This window comes from Cupressus sempervirens, chromosome 4 (assembly GCF_028749045.1).
Source record: "Cupressus sempervirens isolate cs-2001-9-10 chromosome 4, ASM2874904v1, whole genome shotgun sequence".
Taxonomy (NCBI): domain Eukaryota; kingdom Viridiplantae; phylum Streptophyta; class Pinopsida; order Cupressales; family Cupressaceae; genus Cupressus; species Cupressus sempervirens.
Genome location: NC_143121.1, coordinates 728,959,186 through 728,984,116, shown reverse-complemented (window position 1 = coordinate 728,984,116; position 24,931 = coordinate 728,959,186). Strand labels below are relative to the sequence as shown.

Genomic DNA, 24,931 nt, shown 5'->3' with positions numbered 1-24,931 from the left:
TTATTAATATTTTATAAAAATATAAATACATAATTAAAATAAATTTTCAGTTTAAATCTTAAAAGAATTACTTTAGTCTAAATTAATCTAAATAATAGTTGAATATATTCTTAACAATCCAAGATAATATAATCCAACTTCATGCGATTAATTTTAAGGTGTTATATGATTTATTATGCCTAAGAAGGCAATCATCCCTTTACCATCAAATATTATTATGTGGCTAAAGGAGTTTCATATTTGATGTCACATTTATTATGTATAACACTAGCAGTCCAAAATGGGTGACTAGCCCAGTGAGAACAACCATAGTGAAGGAAACACTATCACCTGACAAATAGCTCATCGACCCAAATCATAAACAAAAAATTAGCTGCCCATTATCATAAAAAATAAGTACCTACAAGAATTTGTCAATCTACTATCAAAACCATTATAGTCTATAGTGTCGTACAAGTTACCAACAAGAAAACTAATTAGGCTACCAACATTAAAGTTCATATAAAAAGTTTCCATATTGGCCACACAAGATCAAAGTTTAACCATCATAACAATATTTGAAAATTAACACAAAATCAGGCCAAGTTGTCATTCTTTCTTCTCATCAAGGGGTTGGTTTCCCTTGCTGAACATTCAACATGTCATTTAATTGGAACCTATAGAGTCTTTAGGTGCTTTCCTCATCTTCCTCCACCTTACCTCCCATCTTCCTTGACTGAAGAAGCTAAAGAATGATTACTACAAAATGTATAAACTTTACAAAAAAAATCCACCAAAGTGTTGAACCTCATATTCAAATAAATTAGTAGGTTCTTTTGCTTTTTCATCTTGGTCCACAATGTCTTCAATTTAGCTTCAACCTATTTGAAAGTAATTTGATCCAAATTGGTGGGTGGGTTGGGGTGTTGAACAAGGGGGTGCATGGGACAAGTAAAAAGGGGTCAAGGGTTGGACAGGGGGTTTCTTAGGGGGAGGGGAAATAAGGGGGTCCTCCTTAGGCCTCTTGAGAGGGGAAGTAGATGTCATGGATGAGTTATCATTTGTGCCTAGGTTATCATCCTTTCTCATGAGATTTTCCATGCCCATACTAAGTGTAGCCAAAACATGGGTGTTTATATTTGAGAAGGCTTTTGGAGTATCTTGTAGTATACCATGTTGTTCCTTAATATAGAAGTTCCTCCTAGATTTTTGCTCCTACTTAGCATCATGGGTTCCTTTTTTTCCAATCCCCTTAGACACAAAATCCCAGTCTATCTCTTCCAGGCTATCTTTTATTTCATCTTTCTTTTCTTCCACATGTCCACATTTCTCTGATGTAATACTAGAACTTTCAATTATGTTATTTTAGACATTTCAGGGTGTGGATGTAGGTGAGGTTAGGATGGAATTAATTAACTAGGGGTGGGAGACATTCCCATAGAGATGTCTCAAATATTAATAAGAAAAAAAGAGTGAAAAATAATGAGAGCCTGAAAGAACTAGATTCTAACTCTAAGTCTAAAGTAAGCGAGGAGAAAGAGAAACATGCAAGGAAAAAAAAAGAAGCTAGAAGGTTCTAGTACATCGATAATGAGGAGGATGAAAATGTTACTAAATCCCCCCTTAAGATGCAGGAAGTTTCTCAGGATAAAGATATATCTCATGTTTTGGCTAGTTTCAGTTTGGACAAGCTAGATCTCACAGCTTTTTATATGGGAGGCTAGGTTGGACAACCTGTGAGATCCAAATTGTCCAAACTGAAACTAGTAGAAAAATGAGATATACCTTTATAATGACTAAAATTCCTCCATCATCAGGGGGACTTAGTAGCATTTTCCTTCTCATCATCATTGATGCACTAGAACCTCCTAGTTTTCTATTTTTTCCTCGCATGTTTCCCTTTCTCCTCACTTTCTCTAGACTTGGAGTTAGAGGGTGAAAGTACAAAGTTGTGTCACCTTTCAGGCTGACTTATTAGAATGAAAAAATTTGAGTTATTTTAATAGAGTTTCTAAAAATCTATAACTTTTCTAGCATTCTTCGAATTACAATCAAGATATTATTCAATTTCTAATTATAAAATTAAATCTAACAAAATGAATTAATGATTGGCATTCAATTATATCTGTATAAATTTTTGACACTTTTTCAATTAAGATTAGATGTAAACCCTAATATTAATAATAATAATATTTTTTTAAAAAATAGGTCTATTTTATTTATTAGAGTTTGATCCTTAGTAAGGAGAATACCACACAAAAACTTAACTTTCATACAATACCACTATTAAATTGAACACCACCAAAACTTAACCATCATATATTATTATTATATACTACTATTGAATATGATAGATCTTAACAAGGAGTGCAAGCGCCAAAGTTCTTGCCTCTAGTGTGGTGGGTTTTGGGGTAAGTGTTGAGTCAAATTGTACATTAAAATTTTTGAACATTTAGTAATGGTGACATATTCTTAAATTGTAAAGTTTCTTAAAGTAATGTATGTGTTCAAGTGTTCATCTAAAGAGTCATAGACAAAGAATATAGAACTATGTTGCAGCTGTAGCTTGAAAATAAATATTGAACATAAAAAAATGATGTGCACAAGAAATTTAGGAAATATTTCATATTGTTTCTCCTTTGAATGGTTTTTTAGATCCTACAAATGTTCTATTAAAATAGGTGTTAAGTAATTTTAAATTAATAACAGATTATATTCTAAAAATGAATGAGTGGCTCAAGTTAGAAACTTGTTTGTTATGTACTTTATACAATGTATAAAATTTATATTATCTATATTATTGTTAATGTATCTTTAAAATGAGTGTACACCTTAGGCATTGTCAATGTGTATTGTGCTTTTGAATGAAGCAATGCCAAGTATGTATGTTGCTATTAAAAAAGTAGTTAGTCTCATGAATGTACTATTGCCCAAGTCATATTTTGAAGATGTATGGATAATTATAATGATCCTATTTTATCAATGACATGATCTAGCTTTAAACTTGAAACTATATTTTCCTTGAAGTCTTTAAAGGATTTTCTAAAAGTTCATGTTGTGCATGTCCTACAAAAAATTTTGTTCTTGATATAGTGTTTCTTGCAAGAATTACTTAAAAGTTCATATTTCCCTCTCAACAAAATCATTGGGCACATATCCTACAAGTTCTACAAGATTAAATCTAACATAATATGATCTCATCCATTTACAAGATATATTATATTAATTTACTTTTTAAATACTATTGGTTAACAATTTTCTCTCCTATTAGATTTTAAAATCCTAACTCTTTGATACCCAATGCTTGGAGAGACAAAAACGTGTTTACCAAAAAATGGGTTAGTATATGTATTCTATCTTTACCCTCTGAATGATTAGGTGTAATTCCCTATTATTTGAAATGATATGCAATGAATTTGTTTTTATGAGATCAGAGGTTTTGACATTATAAGCTCATAACTTGAGAGTGATAAAATATAACCAAATTTCTTGTAGGCACGAACAATTTAGGCAAAATAGATTTGAATAACCTATCACTCTCAATGGAATGGCTCCAGTATTAGATCTTAATATTTTTAACTCTAACTTCTATTCTAAATGTAGATTAACCATTAAAATGTAGAAGAGGAATGAAGAGATATGCATACGAGAGAAAATGGAATTCCTCTCACTACATTTATAGTTTTTCATTATCCTTTAGTTTAGCAGAGCAATAGTCACAAAATAGAAAAGGAAATAAAATGTGAAATTATCTAGTCATATGAATATGTGGCATCTTCTCCATCAATGATTCTAAATCTATGGTGTTTATGAAAATAGGAAATGACTATTCAATTTCATGCAATCTCACAAAAACTTGTAGAAAATTGTTAATTCTTCATAGTCTACTATTTTGCGCCAAACCTGTGTATTTCATATTCCAATGGTCATTGCATTTTTGAACACTAACCATCGATCTTAAATTAGCGATCATGATTAAAACATTATAAATTTTCTTTAAAACTTCCTCCATGAGTCCCTCCATGTACATGTATCTTTCAATCATTCTGTCACTATGATTATTTTCCTTGTAACTTTTTATAGCGACATAACAATGAGCGTTGATCTCTCTTTTGATCTGATGGAAAAAAATAAAAGATATTAATTCTCTATTTTCTTTATGATGCGGGTCCACTTTCCTACTAGGTACACCATGGTGAATAGTTGGAACTATTTTATTACTTGGAGGATCTAACATTGACCTAGTTTTGCTTCGTGAAATGTAATGGCCTATAGGACACATGTCTTTCTTTCGCTTTTTTGTAATGATTAAAGCATGTTCATCTTTTCATAATGATATAGTGACGAGTGTAGATGTTCTTTTGATCTGACAATGAATAAGATGCATCATTGAATAGTCATATTTCCATCATTAAAACTTCATCCATTGATCTGGTCTTTATGGATGATCTGGATTTGATCTTCTAAACCATTTGACTTGTCAACTAGCCAATAGTGTGCATTCTTCCATTCATTTGAATTTTCTCCACCGTGTAGCTTATTATGATTGCATATGAACCGTTCATGTACTAAATCGACGATGCATATTTTCTTATCTTCATATTTTGACTCTAGGAGGGTTCTGAATCTTTTCTTCTGCATGAACTACTTCTTCTGCTCATTGATCTTTCTTATCTGCAATGTCTTTCATGGAAACCATAACATAATGTTGAATCTTTTTGTTTATCATGGTTGGAACAAATCAATAGAAGGTATAGACCTTCTTCTCATCGAGATGACACATAAAACCTCTCAAACCCTAATCACCTAGCTTTGAATTGATGCCTTGTTCATATGATTCTCTACATTAGGTTAGCTCATTTGAAGGAATGATGAGAAGATAGATAATCCTATGAGAAATATAGACCTAGACTTGAAACATTGATACTTGATTTCACTCGAAAACCCTGAAGCAAAAAGATATGAACTGAAACTTGGGCAAAAGCTGACTCTAGATGGGTATTTAAGCATGATAATGGTTGAAAGAAATCTAGCAATCTTTGGTTTTGCACAAAAGGTGACAACTCAAAAACAAAAACAAAAAACACTAAACTAGGAAAACAACAACAAACTACCTAAGAAAGCAAGCAACTAAGCTAAAGCAAACTGCATGTTACCTACCTATCTAACTACTATGCAAGGGTTATCTACTTTCAATTTTGCATTTGATACAACTTCAAAACCTTCTAATTATAGGAACATAGTCGGGTTTCTCCAGTGGGATATTCCAATTTGAAAGAATTATTCTGATTCACTTAAATGATCTAAAATGGCCCTTTCCACAAAGACTAAAACTTCGAGTGCATACCTCTTGGCTCATGTCTCTTATCCCATAGCAACCCCAAATCACCTTCCATAAATTTTCTAGGCCTTTTTCTTCTATCAAACAGCCTTTTGATTCTTCCCTAGTGTTTAGTGATTTTATCAACCATCTCTTCTCTTTCCTCTTGCAATTTGCTAAGTTACAGGATCATCTTCTCTAATACATCTTTTAAATCATCCTCTTTAATCATAGTCTTTAGTTTACATGTAGAAAGCTCTAAGGGTAGTGGCAAATTAGCTTCCACTTCATAGACTAACTGAAAAGGTGAAATACCAATAGCCCTTTTAGGTGTGGTCCTATCAACCCATAAAGCATCATGAATCTTCTTATGCCCATTTTTTTGTTTATTTGAGACCAATTTCTTTAAAATATTAATCAGATTCTTATTACCAAACTCACCATGCCCATTTCCTTAATAAAAATAGTCAAAGGAATGTCCAACTTGAATACCATTATCATAGCAAAATCTAATAATTTATAAAGAGGAAAAATTAGATGTATTATCCATTATCAATTTTATAGGAACCCTAAACCTAATAAATATATGCTCTTTAAGGAATTCACATACTACTTCTGATGAATTCTTCTTCATTGGCTTTACTTCAACCCATTTACTAAAATAATTTGTGGCAATTAGTATGTAAGAGTGTCCTTGACTAGAAGGAGGATTAAGTGGACCTATAAAATATAAACCCCATTCATTGAAAGGAGCTTCAACTACCATTGGCCTAAGAGGTAGAATAGCAAGCTGAGGTTTACCAGCAAACATCTTGCATTTCTCACAAGTAACCACCCACTTATATGCATCTTTATACATGTAAGGACAATAATAACCTCACCTCAAAATTTTAAATGCAGTAACAGTAGAATAAAAGTGTCCTCCACATGCTTCATTATGAAAAGATGTCAACAATTTTACCTATTGCTCTTTATTCACACATCTCAAAAATGTTCCATCAATTGCTTTTTTGTACAAGACATCATCATGAATCACATACTTCAAGATATTTGTTTTTAGAACCCTTCTTTTCTTAGTAATCAATCCATCAAGGAATTCACCATATATCATAAAATAAGTAATGTTTGAGAACCAAGGATCCTAAAGGCTTACCATTAGAACTTTTGGAGTATCTTCTTCTTTGAATTGTTGATCCTCTACCAAGGCTTTACAAAGTGTATTACTTCCTACAAGTTTTGTTGGCTTAATTTCTATATCATATTTTTGGACTTTTTCTATCCATACTCCTCTATTATTACAACCAACCTCTTGTTCCATCAGAATACTTTTTCTTGTAGGATCTGGCACATATATTATTGAATGAGAATGTAGCACATAAAACCTAAAAAATTAAGGGCTCTCACCATTGCATATACATGTTTTTCCATCTATGAGTATATCAATTCTTGATTCTTCAATGGTATACTCATGAAAGCAATTTGAGCTTGTATTCTTTCTTTATTCTCTTTCATCAATATAGTTGACATAGTATGTTCTAAGGAATAACAGTAACTAATGGATTCTTTACTGTAGTTAGGATGGACAAGAACATGGGCTTTGTCTATGGAACTCTTAATATCTTCAAAAGTCTTTTCCCAACATCATTCCATTTTAAATTTGTATTTTCTTTTATCATACCAACTATACATTTAATTATTTTAGAGAAGTCAAGCATAAATCTCCTCAAGAAATTTACTTGACCAAAGAAGGACTTTACTCTAGTTTTACTCAATGAAAGACTTAATTGTTGAATGACTTTAACTCTGCCTAGATAAATCATCACTCCTTCTTGGGATACAATATGAGCAAGTGGCTTGGCTTCTGTCACACAAAATACTAATTCAACACCCCCCCCCCCAAAAGTTATATTGGTCGAATATATTCAAACACTTTGGGTCCTCTAATTCTAGACCAAGTGGATTCTTCAATTTCTGATCCACTTTACCTTGTGTCTTGTTAAGACATTCAACGGTAGCTTCAAAAATATGCTGAAAACTTTTAATCCTCCCATTCATAGTATTTTCTAGATTCTCAATTCTTTCTATCAATGCTAGAATAACATTGTTATTTTTAATGGGTTTCCTATAATTCTATTTCTCTACGCAATTTTGCACTTACCTAAGATTTCATACATCTTAGCATTTAGGGCCCTATAATTGATATTCGAGAGTTTAATAGCATTGAATGACTAGTTCTCCATACAAAATGTGTTCAAGGAAATTGCTTCCACTATCTACAAAACACCCAAGGAAGGTTCAACACTAAGATCCTTAAGCTCATCTTCCAAAAGCTTCAAATTAACCTCATCCGTGTCCACAATATTAGTTATAGGAATGCTCTTTCTGTTGGAATTCTTTCTTTGACTTTCAACATCTTTATTGATCCCCTTTTTGGGTTGAGGCATTCAGTGAACTGTGCACATCATGATTCACATCATCCACAAATTTTTCAAGATGGAGAGTCTCTTTATCAAAATCATCATCATCCTCCTCTTGATTAATCACTTTTTCCTCCTTTGCCATGTCATTCTGACGAAGGCCTTGGTTGTCATGAGAATGGGATGAAATAGGGGAAGGACAATTATTGAGAGGCTTGTATATTTTGTCCATCGAACCACCAAAATACTCACTATCCCCATCATCCACCATCTTCAATATCTTTCCATCCTCCTCACTTCACCTTCTAACTCTATTTTTGTATCCTTTTAACCGATATTTTTCTTCTTCCTCTTACTCATTTCACTCTTAATATCACCCAACTCTTCCATAATTCCTTTTCCCTTACCTTTATTGCTAGAAGGAAATTTCTAGCTTTTATCCTTATTAAACACCAAGGACCTCGCAAGGTTTAATTTCACATTTTTCCACTATGTAATCATAAATTAAAACCATTAAACCTTGGCGCAAAATGGGTTTATGTGGATTCTCTCTATGAGCCTTGATACTATGAGTGAGAGAGAAGAGCTGACAGAAAGGAAAGAAAACTCATTTCTTAAACCTAAATTATTTAAAAGGGTGAAATAGTAGTTGTGGGTGTTAGCCCTTATTCTAGTAAAGTGCAAAGTCTAATATTTGTATCATAAAATGCTCAAACTTTGTTGATAGGGTGGGATTTCTACTTGTTTCCATGTCCATTAAAGTTTACTAAGTATAAAACCCTACGTGAAACTCTTGAAAACCTTTACCACATTATAATTTTGAGTTACTTTTTGAAATCAATTAATGAAGGGTCGATTGTCATGTTTAAGGCCCCTTTGTTTTCCCAACAGTCAAAACTTTTTAATGTTTCTAGTCTCACTGTGGTCATAAAAATCCCTAAGTCCTTTTTCACAGGTGCAATCATTTTTCATTCAACTATGAGTATAGTATGATGTTGGGTTTCAAGCTGAGGGATTTTTCAGTATTCATTGCTCTTGCTTCTTCCCCATTTTTTTTGCGCAAAATATGCTTGAGTCAAGTTTGTGTGAGAAATATCATTTGGGTTATGCATCAACTTTCCTAGAAAATTCATAGGATCCATCCCCAATTCAAAAGTAAATTTTGTAGACACCTAAATCTATTTACATCACTAGATAATCTTATTTAGTAGTCTCCTAGGACATTACTAATTAAATATTTATTATTTAATTAATTAATCATCATCCCCTAGTTAATTTATTTATTTAATTGACTATAGTCCAATTGATAAAATCAAATGATAACCCAAAATCAATCTATCAATTAAATCCATATTCCTCTATTAAATTAAATAAATCCTCAAAGCTATTTAATTTAATGCCACGTCCCCCATATTATTAAATAAATTATCCAAACCCCTAAAAATATCGCTAAACCCAACCTTTACCCCTAATCCAACTCATGCACCCATACTAACCTTACTTGGCCACCTAACTAACCCATCCCATCAAAGCTAAGCCACTTGCCCCCTAATCCCCTTTCTAAACTAAGTTTAATCCCCCTCCTAAACATGTGCACAACTTTAAGCAAGGGTTGAGACTTGCTAACCCAAGCTAAAGTCAAAAAGTCTCCCTTATCCTCTTCCATCCCTATCCAAGAGCATTTATGGCTCTTACATACCATTAATACCTCTTGCATACCATTAAATACCTCTTACATCCCTCTTACACACTCATCCTCCCTCATTACTCCCTCTGACCAACCATTATCCCATCCCCTCATATTGATCCTCCTTGTGACAAGTGTCACTTCCCTATTGGCTCTAAACAAGCACAATCCATGTGCTTCCCTTTGAAAGCATCATAGCCCTTCCTCACGATTCTTCCATCCTTGCATCTTGACCCTCCATTTCACTACCCCTTAGACTATAAATAAAGCCCTTCCCTCTCACAATCTATCAATCCACTTTTATGAAAACTTATAATGCCCCACTGACTACTACATCATAGCCATTTTACACCATCATAATGCTGAAATACATACACACCTCCATTGTTGAAACTCTCACCCATCTACACACTTGGTAAAAACCCCCACCCATTGGAAGTTTGAGTACATCATCATCATACATCCCCTATCCATCAGGGACATATCTACGTCATAATAGGTTACACCCAAGGAGCTTACCATTCTTGGTTTTCCTTCCTTTTGGTGGTAACCTCGTCTTATTATAAGTTTTTACTTATTTACTTTTGTGAATGCTTTTACTAGTTAATATTCAATATTACGCTACTAGATTAGGTGATACATTTTGGCACACCCAGTGGGAGTCCGCATTCGGGTCACTATAATCACCCTTTTGTTTATTCATGTTTGAACTAACCAAACTAACATTTTGTGTCTTTTATGCATGTAGGTGTTCTTTTAAAAAAATTTGAAGGCACCAAAGTCCCTTGCCAAGAATTATGCTCCTGGCCATAAAATCAAATTCTAGTTTCACCAACATTTTAGAACCCCTGGTTCGCAATCCTGTAACCACAAAATTGTAAACCCGTATTTGTGAAATTGTGATCCTCAACCCACGAGAACACAACCTGGTGAAGGAGAAGTCACCCTTTGCCCCAAACCCCACCACTACGTGCCATTAAAAACATCCGGGTTGTCATTCCCACTGACCCTATTCCCATGGGAACGCTAATTTTTACCAGCAGGATCTCTGTAAAAACCTACAGGAATGTTTCACCTATTTATTCAATCATTCTACCCCACTTTTTTCCCTCCACTATCGAACCCACAGATAAATTTGTTAGTGGGAAAGTGTCCCCATAAACCCATGCGATCATTGTTTTGCAAGATTGCCCTGATACTTTCTTCTCACGACCCATTTTTTCGTAGTTTCACCAATTTTTTTCACTGCAAACCCGATAACTTTTAGCTTCGATCTTGCATTGTGGGATCGCAATTTAAACCTATGAGTTTGCTGGATTGACCAAGCAGTGGCAAACCTATAATCTTTTTTTGTTGCAAGTATTTGTGGGAGCAAAATACTAACAGGTTTTTGCAAGTTTCTTATAATGATTGCTTGAAAACCCATGTTTAAAAGCTTAAAAATGAACCATTCTTGATTTTTCATGGAATGCATGTCTAAATATTATAATTTTTTTCATTGGAATGTTTGGATAGTTTAATTAAGAAAATCCACTCTTGAATGGCAAGTATTAAAAACTAAACCAGTGCGATGAACACTTCATTTAAAATGCAAATGAACATTACGTGAAAACACTTCCATTTCGGGGCTTAAAATCAATCCATCAAATCTTGAATGCTCTAAAGTAAAAATGTTATGCTTCCCTTCTTTTCAAAGCTTTCACGCACGATTTACCTTTTGTTGACTCCATTTACTAGTCTTTGCTAGTCATGTAGATAAATTTGACAATGTGCTTAATCAGTTCTAGTTTTTTCTATCTACTGAAGTGATTTTGTATCTTCAGAAAAAGAGGAATGATGAAGTCTTCCAAAATATCAAGAGGGAACTTACTAGGTTTATTCTTAAACTCACCTTCTTCAATATCATGTCACAAGTATCTATGGTTGTAGAGTTCCTCAAGGATCACTTCATGATCTAGATTAATGAGGGAACAATGATTGTATATAAGGATGGTATACAACTAGTCCATTTTTTTGACATTTATTCAAACATGCTAAATTAGGAAGAATGTGAAGCTTTAAGATAGCTCACTAAAGAGAGTCATTGATATCTAGAAAGTGAATGGGGCCATCCAACTGAAGTGGGACAAGGTAGGCCCAAGTTGGGAGACTTTTCATTAATTCTATTTTATTTATTAGAGTTTGATCCTTAGTAAGGAGAATACCACACAAAAACTTAACTTTCATACAATACCACTATTAAATTGAACACCACCAAAACTTAACCATCATATATTATTATTATATACTACTATTGAATATGATAGATCTTAACAAGGGGTGCAAGCGCCAAAGTTCTTGCCTCTAGTGTGGTGGGTTTTGGGGTAAGTGTTGAGTCAAATTGTACATTAAATTTTTTGAACATTTAGTAATGGTGACATATTCATAAATTGTAAAGTTTCTTAAAGTAATGTATGTGTTCAAGTGTTCATCTAAAGAGTCATAGACAAAGAATATAGAACTATGTTGCATCTGTAGCTTGAAAATAAATATTGAACATAAAAAAATGATGTGCACAAAAAATTTAGGAAATATTTCATATTGTTTCTCCTTTGAATGGTTTTCTAGATCCTGCAAATGTTCTATTAAAATAGGTGTTAAGTAATTTTAAATTAATAATAGATTATATTCTAAAAATGAATGAGTGGCTCAAATTAGAAACTTGTTTGTTATGTACTTTATATAATGTATAAAATTGATATTATCTATATTATTGTTAACATATCTTGAAAATGAGTGTACACCTTAGGCATTGTCAATGTGTATTGTGCTTTTGAATGAAGCAATGACAAGTATGTATGTTGCTATTAAAAAAGTAGTTAGTCTCATGAATGTACTATTGCCCAAGTCATATTTTGAAGATGTATGGATAATTCTAGTGATCCTATTTTATCAATGACATGATCTAGCTTTAAACTTGAAACTATATTTTCCTTGAAGTCTTTAAAGGATTTTCTAAAAGTTCATGTTGTGCATGTCCTACAAAATTTTTTGTTCTTGATATAGTGTTTCTTGCAAGAATTACTTAAAAGTTCATATTTCCCTCTCAACAAAATCATTGGGCACATATCCTACAAGTTCTACAAGATTAAATCTAACATAATATGATCTCATCCATTTACAAGATATATTAGATTAATTTACTTTTTAAATACTATTGGTTAACAATTTTCTCTCCTATTAGATTTTAAAATCCTAACTCTTTGATACCCAATGCTTGGAGAGACAAAAAAATGTTTACCAACAAATGGGTTAGTATATGTATTCTATGATTACCCTCTGAATGATTAGGTGTAATTCCCTATTATTTGAAATGATATGCAATGAATTTGTTTTTATGAGATCAGAGGTTTTGACATTATAAGCTCATAACTTGAGAGTGGTAAAAGATAACCAAATTGCTTGTAGGCACGAACAATTTAGGCAAAATAGATTTGAATAACCTATCACTCTCAATCGAATGACCGTAGTAGATTATCTTAATATTTCTAACTCTTACTTCTATTCTAAATGTAGATTAACCATCAAAATGTAGAAGAGGAATGAAGAGATATGCATACGAGGGAAAATGGAATTGCTCTCACTACCAGCCTTGAATGAAATGGAATCCAACCAATAACTAATAGATTCATACACATTTATCTTTCATTTCCCAATGAAACTATCTAATGTGAGACGAAATTAATAAGAGGAGTAACAAGACCATATATAAAAAAAGTAAATGGAATCACCTTCACTATTGTTACCAAAATAAAATAGAATCCATATGTTAACCACAGAGCCACATATGATTTTCTTTCAACTCTTAATGTAGAACTAATCTATGCATGGGCAATAAAACATGACAAGAAAATAGGGTAAATGAAATTATAGACCAATTCACCATCAAGTTTGTCAACCTTTATATCGTCAAATGAGGTTACATTTATAGTTTTTTGTTATCCTTCAGTTTAGCAGAGCAACAGTCACAAAATAGAAAAGGAAATAAAATGTGAAATTATCTAGTCATATGAATATGTGTCATCTTCTCCATCAATGATTCTAAATCCATGGTGTTTATGAAAACAGGAAATGATTATTCGATTTCATGCAATCTCAGAAAAACTTGTAGAAAATTGTTAATTCTTCATATTCTACTATTTTACGCCAAACCTGTGTATTTCATATTCCAATGGTCATTGCATTTTTGAACACTAACCATCGATCTTAAATTAACGATCATGATTAAAACATTATAAATTTTCTTTAAAGCTTCCTCCATGAGTCCCTCCGTGTACACGTATCTTTCAATCATTCTGTCACTATGATTATTTTCCTTGTAATTTTTTATAGTGACATAACAATGAGCGTTGATCTCTCTTTTGATCTGATGGCAAAAATAAAAGATATTAATTCTCTATTTTCTTTATGATGTGGGTCCACTTTCCAACTAGGTACACCATGGTGAATAGTTGGAACTATTTTATTACTTGGAGGATCTAACAATGACCTAGTTTTGCTTTGTGAAATGTAATGGCCCATAGGACACATGTCTTTCTGTTGCTTTTTTGTAATGATTAAAGCATGTTCATCTTTTCATAATGATATAGTGACGAGTGTAGATGTTCTTTTGATCTGACAATGAATAAGATGCATCATTGAATAGTCATATTTCCATCATTAACACTTCATCCATTGATCTGGTCTTTATCAATGATCTGGATTTGATCTTCTAAACCATTTGACTTGTCAACTGGCCAATAGTGCGCATTCTTTCATTCCTTTGAATTTTCTCCACCATTTAGCTTATTATGATTTCATATGAACCGTTCATGTACCAAATCAACGATGCATATTTTCTTATCTTCATATTTTGACTCTAGGAGGGTTCTGAATCATTTCTTCTGCATGAACTACTTCTTCTGCTCACTGCTCTTTCTTATCTGCAATGTCTTTCATGGAAACCATAACATAATGTTTAATGTTTTTGTTGATCATGGTTAGGAACAAATCAATAGAAGGTCTAGACCTTCTTCTCATCAAGATGACACATAAAACCTCTCAAACCCTAATCACCTAGCTTTGAATTGATGCATTGTTCATATGATTCTCTGCATTAGGTTAGCTCATTTGAAGGAATGATGAGAAGATAAATAATCCTATGGGAAATATAGACCTAGACTTGAAACATTGATACTTGATTTGACTCCAAAACCCTGAAGCAAAAAGATATGAACTGAAACTTGGGCAACAACTGACTCTGGATGGGTATTTAAGCATGATAATGGTTGAAAGAAATCCAAAAATCTTTGGTTCTGCACAAAAGGTGACAACTTAAAAACAAACCAAACAAAAAAAAAAACTAAACTAGGAAAACAACAACAAACTACCTAAGAAAGCAAGCAACTAAGCTAAAGCAAACTGCATGTTACTTACCTATCTAACTACTATGCAGGGGTTATCTACTTTCAATTTTGCATTTGATACAACTTCAAATCCTTCTCATTATAGGAACATAGTAGGGTTTCTCCAGTGGGATATTCCAATTTTAAAGAATTATTCTGATTCACTTAAATGATCTAAAATGGCCCATTCCACAAAGACTAAAACTTCGAGTGCATACCTCTTGGCTCATGTCTCTTATCCCATAGCAACCCCAAATCACCTTCCATAAATTTTCTAGGCCTTGTTCTTCTATCAAACAGCCTTTGGATTCTTCCCTAGTGTTCAATGATTTTATCAACCATCTCTTCTCTTTCCTCTTGCAATTTGCTAAGTTACAGGATCATCTTCTCTAATCCATCTTTTAAATCATCCTCTTTAATCATAGTCTTTAGTTTACATGTAGAAAGCTCTAAGGGTAGTGGCAAATTAGCTTCCACTCCATAGACTAACTGAAAAGGTGAAATACCAATAGCCCTTTTAGGTGTGGTCCTATCAACCCATAAAGCATCATGAATCTTCTTATGCCCATTTTTTTGTTTATTTGAGACAAATTTCTTTAAAATATTAATCAGATTCTTATTACCAAACTCACCATGCCCATTTCCTTAATAAAAATAGTGAAAGGAATGTCCAACTTGAATACCATTATCATAGCAAAATCCAATAATTTATAAAGAGGAAAAATTAGATGTATTATCCATTATCAATTTTATAGGAACCCTAAACCTAATAAATATATGCTCTTTAAGGAATTCACATACTACTTCTGATGAATTCTTCTTCATTGGCTTTACTTCAACCCATTTACTAAAATAATTTGTGGCAATTAGTATGTAAGAGTGTCCTTGACTAGAAGGAGGATTAAGTGGACCTATAAAATATAAACCCCATTCATTGAAAGGAGCTTCAACTACCATTGGCCTAAGAGGTAGAATAGCAAGCTGAGGTTTACCAGCAAACATCTTGCATTTCTCACAAGTAACCACCCACTTATATGCATCTTTATACATGTAAGGCCAATAATAACCTCACCTCAAAATTTTAAATGCAGTAACAGTAGAATAAAAGTGTCCTCCACATGCTTCATTATGAAAAGATGTCAACAATTTTACCTATTGCTCTTTATCCACACATCTATGTCACTTAAAGTGCAAAATCTAATATTTGTATCATAAAATGCTCAAACTTTGTTGATAGGGTGGGATTTCTACTTGTTTCCATGTCCATTAAAGTTTCCTAAGTATAAAACTCTAGGTGAAACTCTTGGAAACCTTTACCACGTTATAATTTTGAGTTACTTTTTGAAATCAATTAATGAAGGGTCGATTGTCATGTTTAAGGCCCCTTTGTTTTCCCAGCAGTCAAAACTTTTTAATGTTTCTAGTCTCACTGTGGTCATAAAAATCCCTAAGTCCTTTTTCACAGGTGCAATCATTTTTCATTCAAATATGAGTATAGTATGATGTCGGGTTTCAAGCTGAGGGATTTTTCAGTATTCATTGCTCTTGCTTCTTCCCCATTTTTTTTGCGCAAAAAATGCTTGAGTCAAGTTTGTGTGAGAAATATCGTTTGGGTTATGCATCAACTTTCCTAGAAAATTCATAGGATCCATCCCCAATTCAAAAGTAAATTTTGTAGACACCTAAATCTATTTACATCACTAGGTAATCTTATTTAGTAGTCTCCTAGGACATTACTAATTAAATATTTATTATTTAATTAATTAATCATCATCCCCTAGTTAATTTATTTATTTAATTGACTATAGTCCAATTGATAAAATCAAATGATAACCCAAAATCAATCTATCAATTAAATCTATATTCCTCTATTAAATTAAATAAATCCTCAAAGCTATTTAATTTAATCCCACGTCCCCCATATTATTAAATAAATTATCCAAACCCCTAAAAATATCCCTAAACCCAATCTTTACCCCTAATCCAACTCATCCACCCATACTAACCTTACTTGGCCACCTAACTAACCCATCCCTTGAAAGCTAAGCCACTTGCCCCCTAATCCCCTTTCTAAACTAAGTTTAATCCCCCTCTTAAAAATGTGCACAACTTTAAGCAAGGGTTGAGACTTGCTAACCCAAGCTAAAGTCAAGAAGTCTCCCTTATCCTCTTCCATCCCTATCCAAGAGCATTTATGGCTCTTACATACCATTAATACCTCTTGCATGCCATTAAATACATCTTACATCCCTCTTACACACTCATCCTCCCTCATTACTCCCTCTGACCAACCATTATCCCATCCCCTCATATTGATCCTCCTTGTGACAAGTGTCACCTCCCTATTGGCTCTAAACAAGCACAATCCATGTGCTTCCCTTTGAAAGTATCATAGCCCTTCCTCACCATTCTTCCATCCTTGCATCTTGACCCTCCATTTCACTACCCCTTAGACTATAAATAAAGCCCTTCCCTCTCACAATCTATCAATCCACTTTTATGAAAACTTAGAATGCCCCACTGACTACTACATCATAGCCATTTTACACCATCATAATGCTGAAATACATACACACCTCCATTGTTGAAACTCTCACCCATCTACACACTTGGTAAAAACCCCCACCCATTGGAAGCTTGAGTACATCATCAGCATACATCCCTTATCCATCAAGGACATATCTACGTCATAATAGGTTACACCCAAGGAGCTTACCATTCTTGGTTTGCCTTCCTTTTGGTGGTAACCTCGTCTTATTATAAGTTTTTACACTACTAGATTAGGTGATACATTTTGGCACACCTAGTGGGAGTCCGCATTCGAGTCACTATAATCACCCTTTTGTTTATTCATGTTTGAACTAACCAAACTAACATTTTGTGTCTTTTATGCATGTAGGTGTTCTTCTAAAAAAATTTGAAGGCACCAAAGTCCCTTGCCAAGAATTATGCTCCTGGCCATCAAATCAAATTCTAGTTTCACCAACATTTTTGAACCCCTGGTTCGCAATCCCATAACCACAAAATTGTAAACCCGTATTTGTGAAATCGTGATCCTCAACCCACGAGAACACAACCTGGTGAAGGAGAAGTCAGCCTTTGCCCCAAACCCCACCACTACGTTCCATTGAAAACATCCGAGTTGTCATTCCCACTGACCCTATTCCCATGGGAATGCTAATTTTTACCAGCAGGATCGCTGTAAAAACCTACAGGAATGTTTCACCTATTTATTCAATCATTCTACCCCACTTTTTTCCCTCCACTATCGAACCCACAGATAAATTTGTTAGTGGGAAAGTGTCCCCATAAACCCATGCGATCATCGTTTTGCAAGATTGCCCTGATACTTTCTTCTCACGACCCATTTTTTCGTAGTTTCACCAATTTTTTTCACAGCAATCCTGATACCTTTTAGCTTCGATCTTGCATTGTGGGATCGCAGTTTAAACCTATGAGTTTGCTGGATTGACCAAGCAGTGGCAAACCTATAATCTATTTTTGTTGCAAGTATTTGTGGGAGCAAAATACTAACAGCTTTTTGCAAGTTTCTTATAATGATTGCTTGAAAACCCATGTTTAAAAGCTTAAAAATGAACCATTCTTGCTTTTTCATGGAATGCATGTCTAAATATTATAATGTTTTTCATTGGAATGTTTGGATAGTTTAATTAAGAAAATCCACTCTTGAATGGCAAGTATTAAAAACTAAACCAGTGCGATGAACACTTCATTTAAAATGCAAATGAACATTATGTGAAAACGCTTCCATTTCGGGGCTTAAAATCAATCCATCAAATCTTGAATGCTCTAAAGTAAAAATGTTATGCTTCCCTTCTTTTCAAAGCTTTTACGCACGATTTACCTTTTGTTGACTCCATTTACTAGTCTTTGCTAGTCATGTAGATAAATTTGACAATGTGCTTAATCAATTCTAGTTTTTTCTATCTACTGAAGTGATTTTGTATCTTCAGAAAAAGAGGAATGATGAAGTCTTCCAAAATATCAAGAGGGAACTTACTAGGTTTATGCTTAAACTCACCTTCTTCAATATCATGTCACAAGTATCTATGGTTGTAGAGTTCCTCAAGGACCACTTCATGATCTAGATTAATGAGGGAATAATGATTGTATATAAGGATGGTATACAACTAGTCCATTTTTTTGACATTTATTCAAACATGCTAAATTAGGAAGAATGTGAAGCTTTAAGATAGCTCACTAAAGAGAGTCATTGATATCTAGAAAGTGAATGGGGCCATCCAACTGAAGTGGGACAAGGTAGGCCCAAGTTGGGAGACTACCACTTACCCTCCTCAAGGTGTAGATCCTCTTATCGGTGCTTTTGAGAAAAATAAAGAAAAAACTAGCAACATTAATTTTGGTGCATTGGACTAGTCCTTCACGTGAAACAATATCATTTTGTTAATTCTTTGTTATCAGCAAGATTTTTTTTGTATATGATAAGCATTGTAACTTGTCACTATCTATTTTTTTATTCACTCATGAGATTACATGGCTTGGTTTCAAATTTAATATTCTTACATGATTGATAGTAATCATTATTTTGATGTTGTAGTTCAAGTTTTTTATGCTATGTATGTAGTTTATCCTTTATCTTATTATTAAAGAAATTAGATCAAAAGTAAGAATGAGTATAACTTTATCAATTTTTGTGAAATTTTTGAAATGAAAACATGTACTTTTCATTCAGTTGACAACTATATAGATCGAACAATTTGAGGTGGTCCCTAAAATTGGTAACAAAGTACTTCAAATAAGTATTTAGAGTAGACAGTGTATGATTTAGATATCTAATTATTTAAAAAAAAAAGTCCTCAATAATATATGATAGTTAAAAATACATATTAATCATTTTCATTATTTCTAGGATAAATATTAAAAATAAGTAAAAGGATAATATATATGTTCTACAATTTTTTGAAGTAGATAAAATTTAATTTAATTTTAACACAACTTAGTGATTAATTGGAGGAAGTTTATAAGCATGTGTCAGGGAAGTGTAGTGGAATTAAACTCTAACAAGTAAGCCCAAATTTAAGGGAAATACCAAAAATAAAAACTAAGAAAACATATTACACAAAATTTAACTTATGCACAATGTCATTATAGAGAAAAAAAACAAGACATGTTACATAATTGTATGCATGAGGTGGATAGTGTTCTCAACTATTTTAATTTTATTAAATATAGTAAACCTAAAAATAATTCTAACTATAATCCTAATGGTAAAATCTAAGTGTTGATCATAATTATAAACACTAACCTTGACACTAAAATTTACTATTATGTGTCCCTAATTAGAACCATAATGCATACTATGATCTAAATACAAAACCCTAAATTTTAACTCCAATCTCAAACACCCAAACAATAATTGTAGTGAGAATATTAAATAAATTAGGGTTATGATTTTTTATTACGCTTACAATCAAAGGTGAAATTTATGTGAGCATAAGGATTAATATATTTCATTAAAGTTTATGGTGAGAATTTGTATTATAGTTCAATTGTAGTTAGGTTTGTGATTAATATTTTTTTCAAAAATTAATATATTTAACCTTAACCTAAGTCTAAGTCTCTCCAACCCCAAATCCCATTTTCTAAACCCTAATCCTAATCCCACCCAAAATTATGATCCTAAATCATAATTTCTAATCACTATTATCAAACACTAATCCTAGCCCTTATTATTGAATCATAATCCTAAATGTTAAACTTTAACCCAAATTCTATCATAATTCAAACTCTACTCATAGCTATAATACTAACCATGATGTAATATCATATCCTATTTCCATAAATAACTAAATAAATCTTAAATTATAAGCCTTAATTGTAATCCTAGTTCTAAATGCTACACCCTAAATAATAAACTCCAATCCTAATCCCAATTACCACATCATAATCCGAAAAACTAAACCCTAAATCTAAATCCAAACTATAATCCTAAATGATAAACCTTAAATCATTATCCAATCCTTATGTTAAACCCTAATCCTAATTGCTAATCATCAAGTCTAAATATACAACCCTAATTCTAAATCCTAGCTCTAACTATTAAACCTAAGCTTAATATAAATCCCAATCTTAACTATGATGCATACCCATACCATAACGCTCAACGTAATAATAACCATAAATGTTAAACCCTCATACAAAATGTAAAAGACTAACCTTGAATCCTAAATCTTAAGATAAACCCTAAGCCTAAATGGTTAACCCTAATAACTTGTTATGAATGTTAAACCATGATCCTAATCCTAAATGTCAAACCCTAATGCTCACCCTAACCCTTAAATCCTTACTTTAACCCTTGTCCCAATAAAAAACTAACCTTAACAAAACTCCTAATAATGTAATTCTAGGTATTAAAATTAAATTTTAATTTATAAAGCCTTCAATAGATTTAAATTAATTAATTAATATAAGATTTAGTATTATTAAAATGAGGTTTGAAGACTTAGAAAATAATTTTGAGAAAAATATTATTTTACATGAAACGTTAATCAATTACAAATGTATTAAAATAAAAATAATTTTTTACTCAAAGAGATTATTATAATGAAAAATAATAATTATGTCTTTCATTTTGTTATGAATTTCCTTGTGGAGGAACCTATTCAATTTCTTATAAGTTCAAAAAAAACTATGACATTTTTCAACATTTCAAATCTTCTTCTTCTTTTTTCTTTTGAACCCATGAAATCGTTGGCATACACATTAATAATGACTCACTTCAACATTTGCAAATGTGTGGATGTAAATATGTGTGTGCGCGCTTTATATAGCTATAAAATATGAATCCCTAGGTCCTTGGAAATCTTTCTATTCAAATCATTCATAATATTTAAAACAATTGGTTTCAAAACTTGAATATTTACTATTTATTTAAGGTTTTCCATTGTCTTGTTTGTAGGTGGCAGTAGTTGCATTGCAAACCTTTTGTTTGTTCTAAAAAAGTGTGCCCAAGCACTCTACACACCAACTTTCAAGTAAAAGGAAAGGTTTGAGATTCTTTTACTCTATTTTAAACCAAAAATAATAACTAATAACAAATATAAAAATAATTAAATTTACTTTTAAATATAGTTAGATATAATCATAAATGAAATCTAGAAGTACATATCATGAAACAATGATGATATAAAGCAGATATTTGAAGGAAGAATGATATTGATATATTTAGAGAAAAGCATATGAAAGAAGAGAACGATGTTTTATAATCTGAAATATTTTCGATAAATATTGTTCATTACTACAAATATTTTTGGTCATGAATAAACATATATTTGATATTTGGAACATAAGAGGTAGTGGTCTCGAAGACGTAATATCAAGAGTTACAGAGATGTAGATATAGCTAGTGGAAACAAATAAAGAATAATCATGATATAAAAGTATGTGATGAGATTATAATTATAATAATAAATAAGAATAGAAGGTATTATAGATTGATATTAGTAAATTAGAAAGAAGTGAGAATTTAAAATGTTATTTGACATCTGCTCAAACAAGATTGGAAGTAGGTGTAACAACTAGTCTTTGAAAAGTTTACAAAAATTTACCAATGTCATAATAGTGTATATTGTTTTTAAATTGATTATTTGGTATAATTATAATATTATTCGATTAGACATGCATAGTGAAGTTAAGATATGTGCTCCTCTCAGAAAGATTGGGATTAGGAGTAGCTCATGGTGTCAGCAAGATGATATGACAATTGTGAGAGAGACAAAAATGAGACTAACGTAAATCATTAATACATAAAATTTAATAATGCAACCATAGAATTTGACTTTGTTTCTGGCAAGCTTAATTTTTCCCTAAAAATTGACTCCTGTATTCGAGTGTGAATTGAAGGGAAAAATCAGTCGACATTGTTGATATGTACACATCTTTCTGGCGTTCTTGCAAGACTGGGTCTCTGGATATAACTACGGGGAGAAGCAGAAGTAGTTATGATTAAAGCCTCCTGATTCGACGTCAAAGGATTGTGAGGCTTGAATTTTGCCATTGCCGCGAGCTCTTCCACGGCGTGTACCACGTGCTCAAGCCTCGCTACGATCTCCACCACCAACCACGCAAACGTAGCCAATGGAAGTGCTTCTCCAAATTCAACGCCGTGTCTCAGCATTAACCTCTTCTCGTCACTACTTTCTCCATGCCATGATCTTCTTCTCGTCGCCCACCTTACCTCCTCCTCTCTATTTTCATTCTCAAGTACAATTTTCTGACTCGGCGTTCTTGTTGTTGAATGCAGTAAGAGCTTTGGTTGAGAATTCAAGGAAACTTGAAGATCCTCCAGTGCATGTTGAACTTCTTCCAATATTGGCTCGAAGTCGTATATTCTCATTTGTTCAATGTAGCTTGACAACTCTGCCAGTAAATTGGCTGCTTTGTGGGCGACGTTGGTGCATGGCTTCTTCAATGGTGAACGAAGGGAATGAGGGACCTGAAACGTATGCAAAACAAAAATTCATCAGCTATAGTGCATGCATTGAAGATAATTTGTAAATTTAAGGTAATGATACCAAATGAGGAAATGCATACGAATATACCTTGATTTCAGATCGAAGGCATCCGTGCAAGGCCACAATAGGATAAGCCAGAGCTTCACTCCAATTTTCACATACTGCTACCATGGATGCCGACATCGAAATAGACCGTGCCTTGGCTCCCACCTAGCAAATGCTTCCTGCAATTAACATGTACAATCACTGCTTTCAGACGATCCATTTAACATTCTTTAATGTCAAAAGTTGTCATGGCTACCACTTAATTAGTTTCTTCTAATAACTATATATTTTTACGGTTTACCAAAGAATCGTCGGTAGCCTTTGAGTCCAGCACAGACTTGTATCCTCTGTGTATAATATCTTCTGACTCATCTTCCACCTTCTCATCATTACGGTATCCGCTGAAATATTCATCCACATATCCTAACATCAAATATATCATGCCCATTACATTAGTCGGATATTTTAACAAGTTAATCTACCGAACTGATAACAAGCCACACCAATCAAAGCGTACTAGTAGTTCATCTGTAACAGCCCATTGCGAAAAACACAAATTTTACGCTGAAGAAAATGTTACGTTTTCATCACAATCAAAACAAGGATTTCTAACCTCAATTGTTTTCGTTCGATTTTCTTACCCTGCAGAGATTTCCCCAAGCCTTGTAACTTCCTGACAGTGGAATTGTAAAGATCCTCCCCAGCCCAAGCGGGGAAGATGAGCAGACTTACAACCAAACACACTCCACATCCGATGAGTATGGTGGCGAAGCGTTCGTATGCCATGCGCGATATATTCTCCACTCGATATCCAGAGACCGTTATCATGCTGAATGTGAGCAGGAATATAAGCACTGCATAGTCAAATGTATTCTTGAGGGAACGAAAGAAACGGGCATACGTGGTAGCCGCTCCTCCAAAATGAGTGTAGCGGAGTACTAATTGAGATTTGGTGAATGCAACAAGGTGATTCCAAGAGAGCACAAAAACTCACCCACGATGAAGAGGGAAGATCCCACTACAAATGCCTTTCCTCGCACTACCTTCTCTGACACGTGGCAAACGAGGAAGGCAAGAAATGCAGCCACCATGGTTCCAATTCCTCTGTTGAGGCCTTTCTTCATGGTAGCCCCTGCTCAAGCAGCAACAACAACCATTCTAAATGTTAGTCGATTAGGGTGAAAAATATGGTTGCGTGGGAAACAATCGAACAAGGGGTAAATTAAATTAAACTAACTCATACCCGCAGAGAATTCGAGAATGACAACGACAGTCATGACTGCCCAAATTGCATGGTTACCAAATCCCACCCTGCGAAATAATCGATCCCACAGAAATAACAGCGAAACCGATGACAATGCCAACCCAACTTTTATAGCATGCGTAATCCTTCTGGGATCCTCTCTTCCAACATCCATTATGTTTCTACACCACCCCATCAAAACATTGCTTATATTTAACCAAATTTTTCTTAGAAATCCCTCCTTTCGAGACTCATTGTAGCTAATTTCTTCATTAGATGTACTGATGTTAGTTCTGCATTCGCCGCTTCCAAGAGACGCCAT

General features: G+C 33.2%; 1 pseudogene; it reads right to left on the bottom strand.

The window, feature by feature from the left end:
• Window positions 1-22,717: 22,717 nt before the first annotated feature.
• Window positions 22,718-24,931, bottom strand: LOC149563409 (aluminum-activated malate transporter 14-like; annotated as a pseudogene).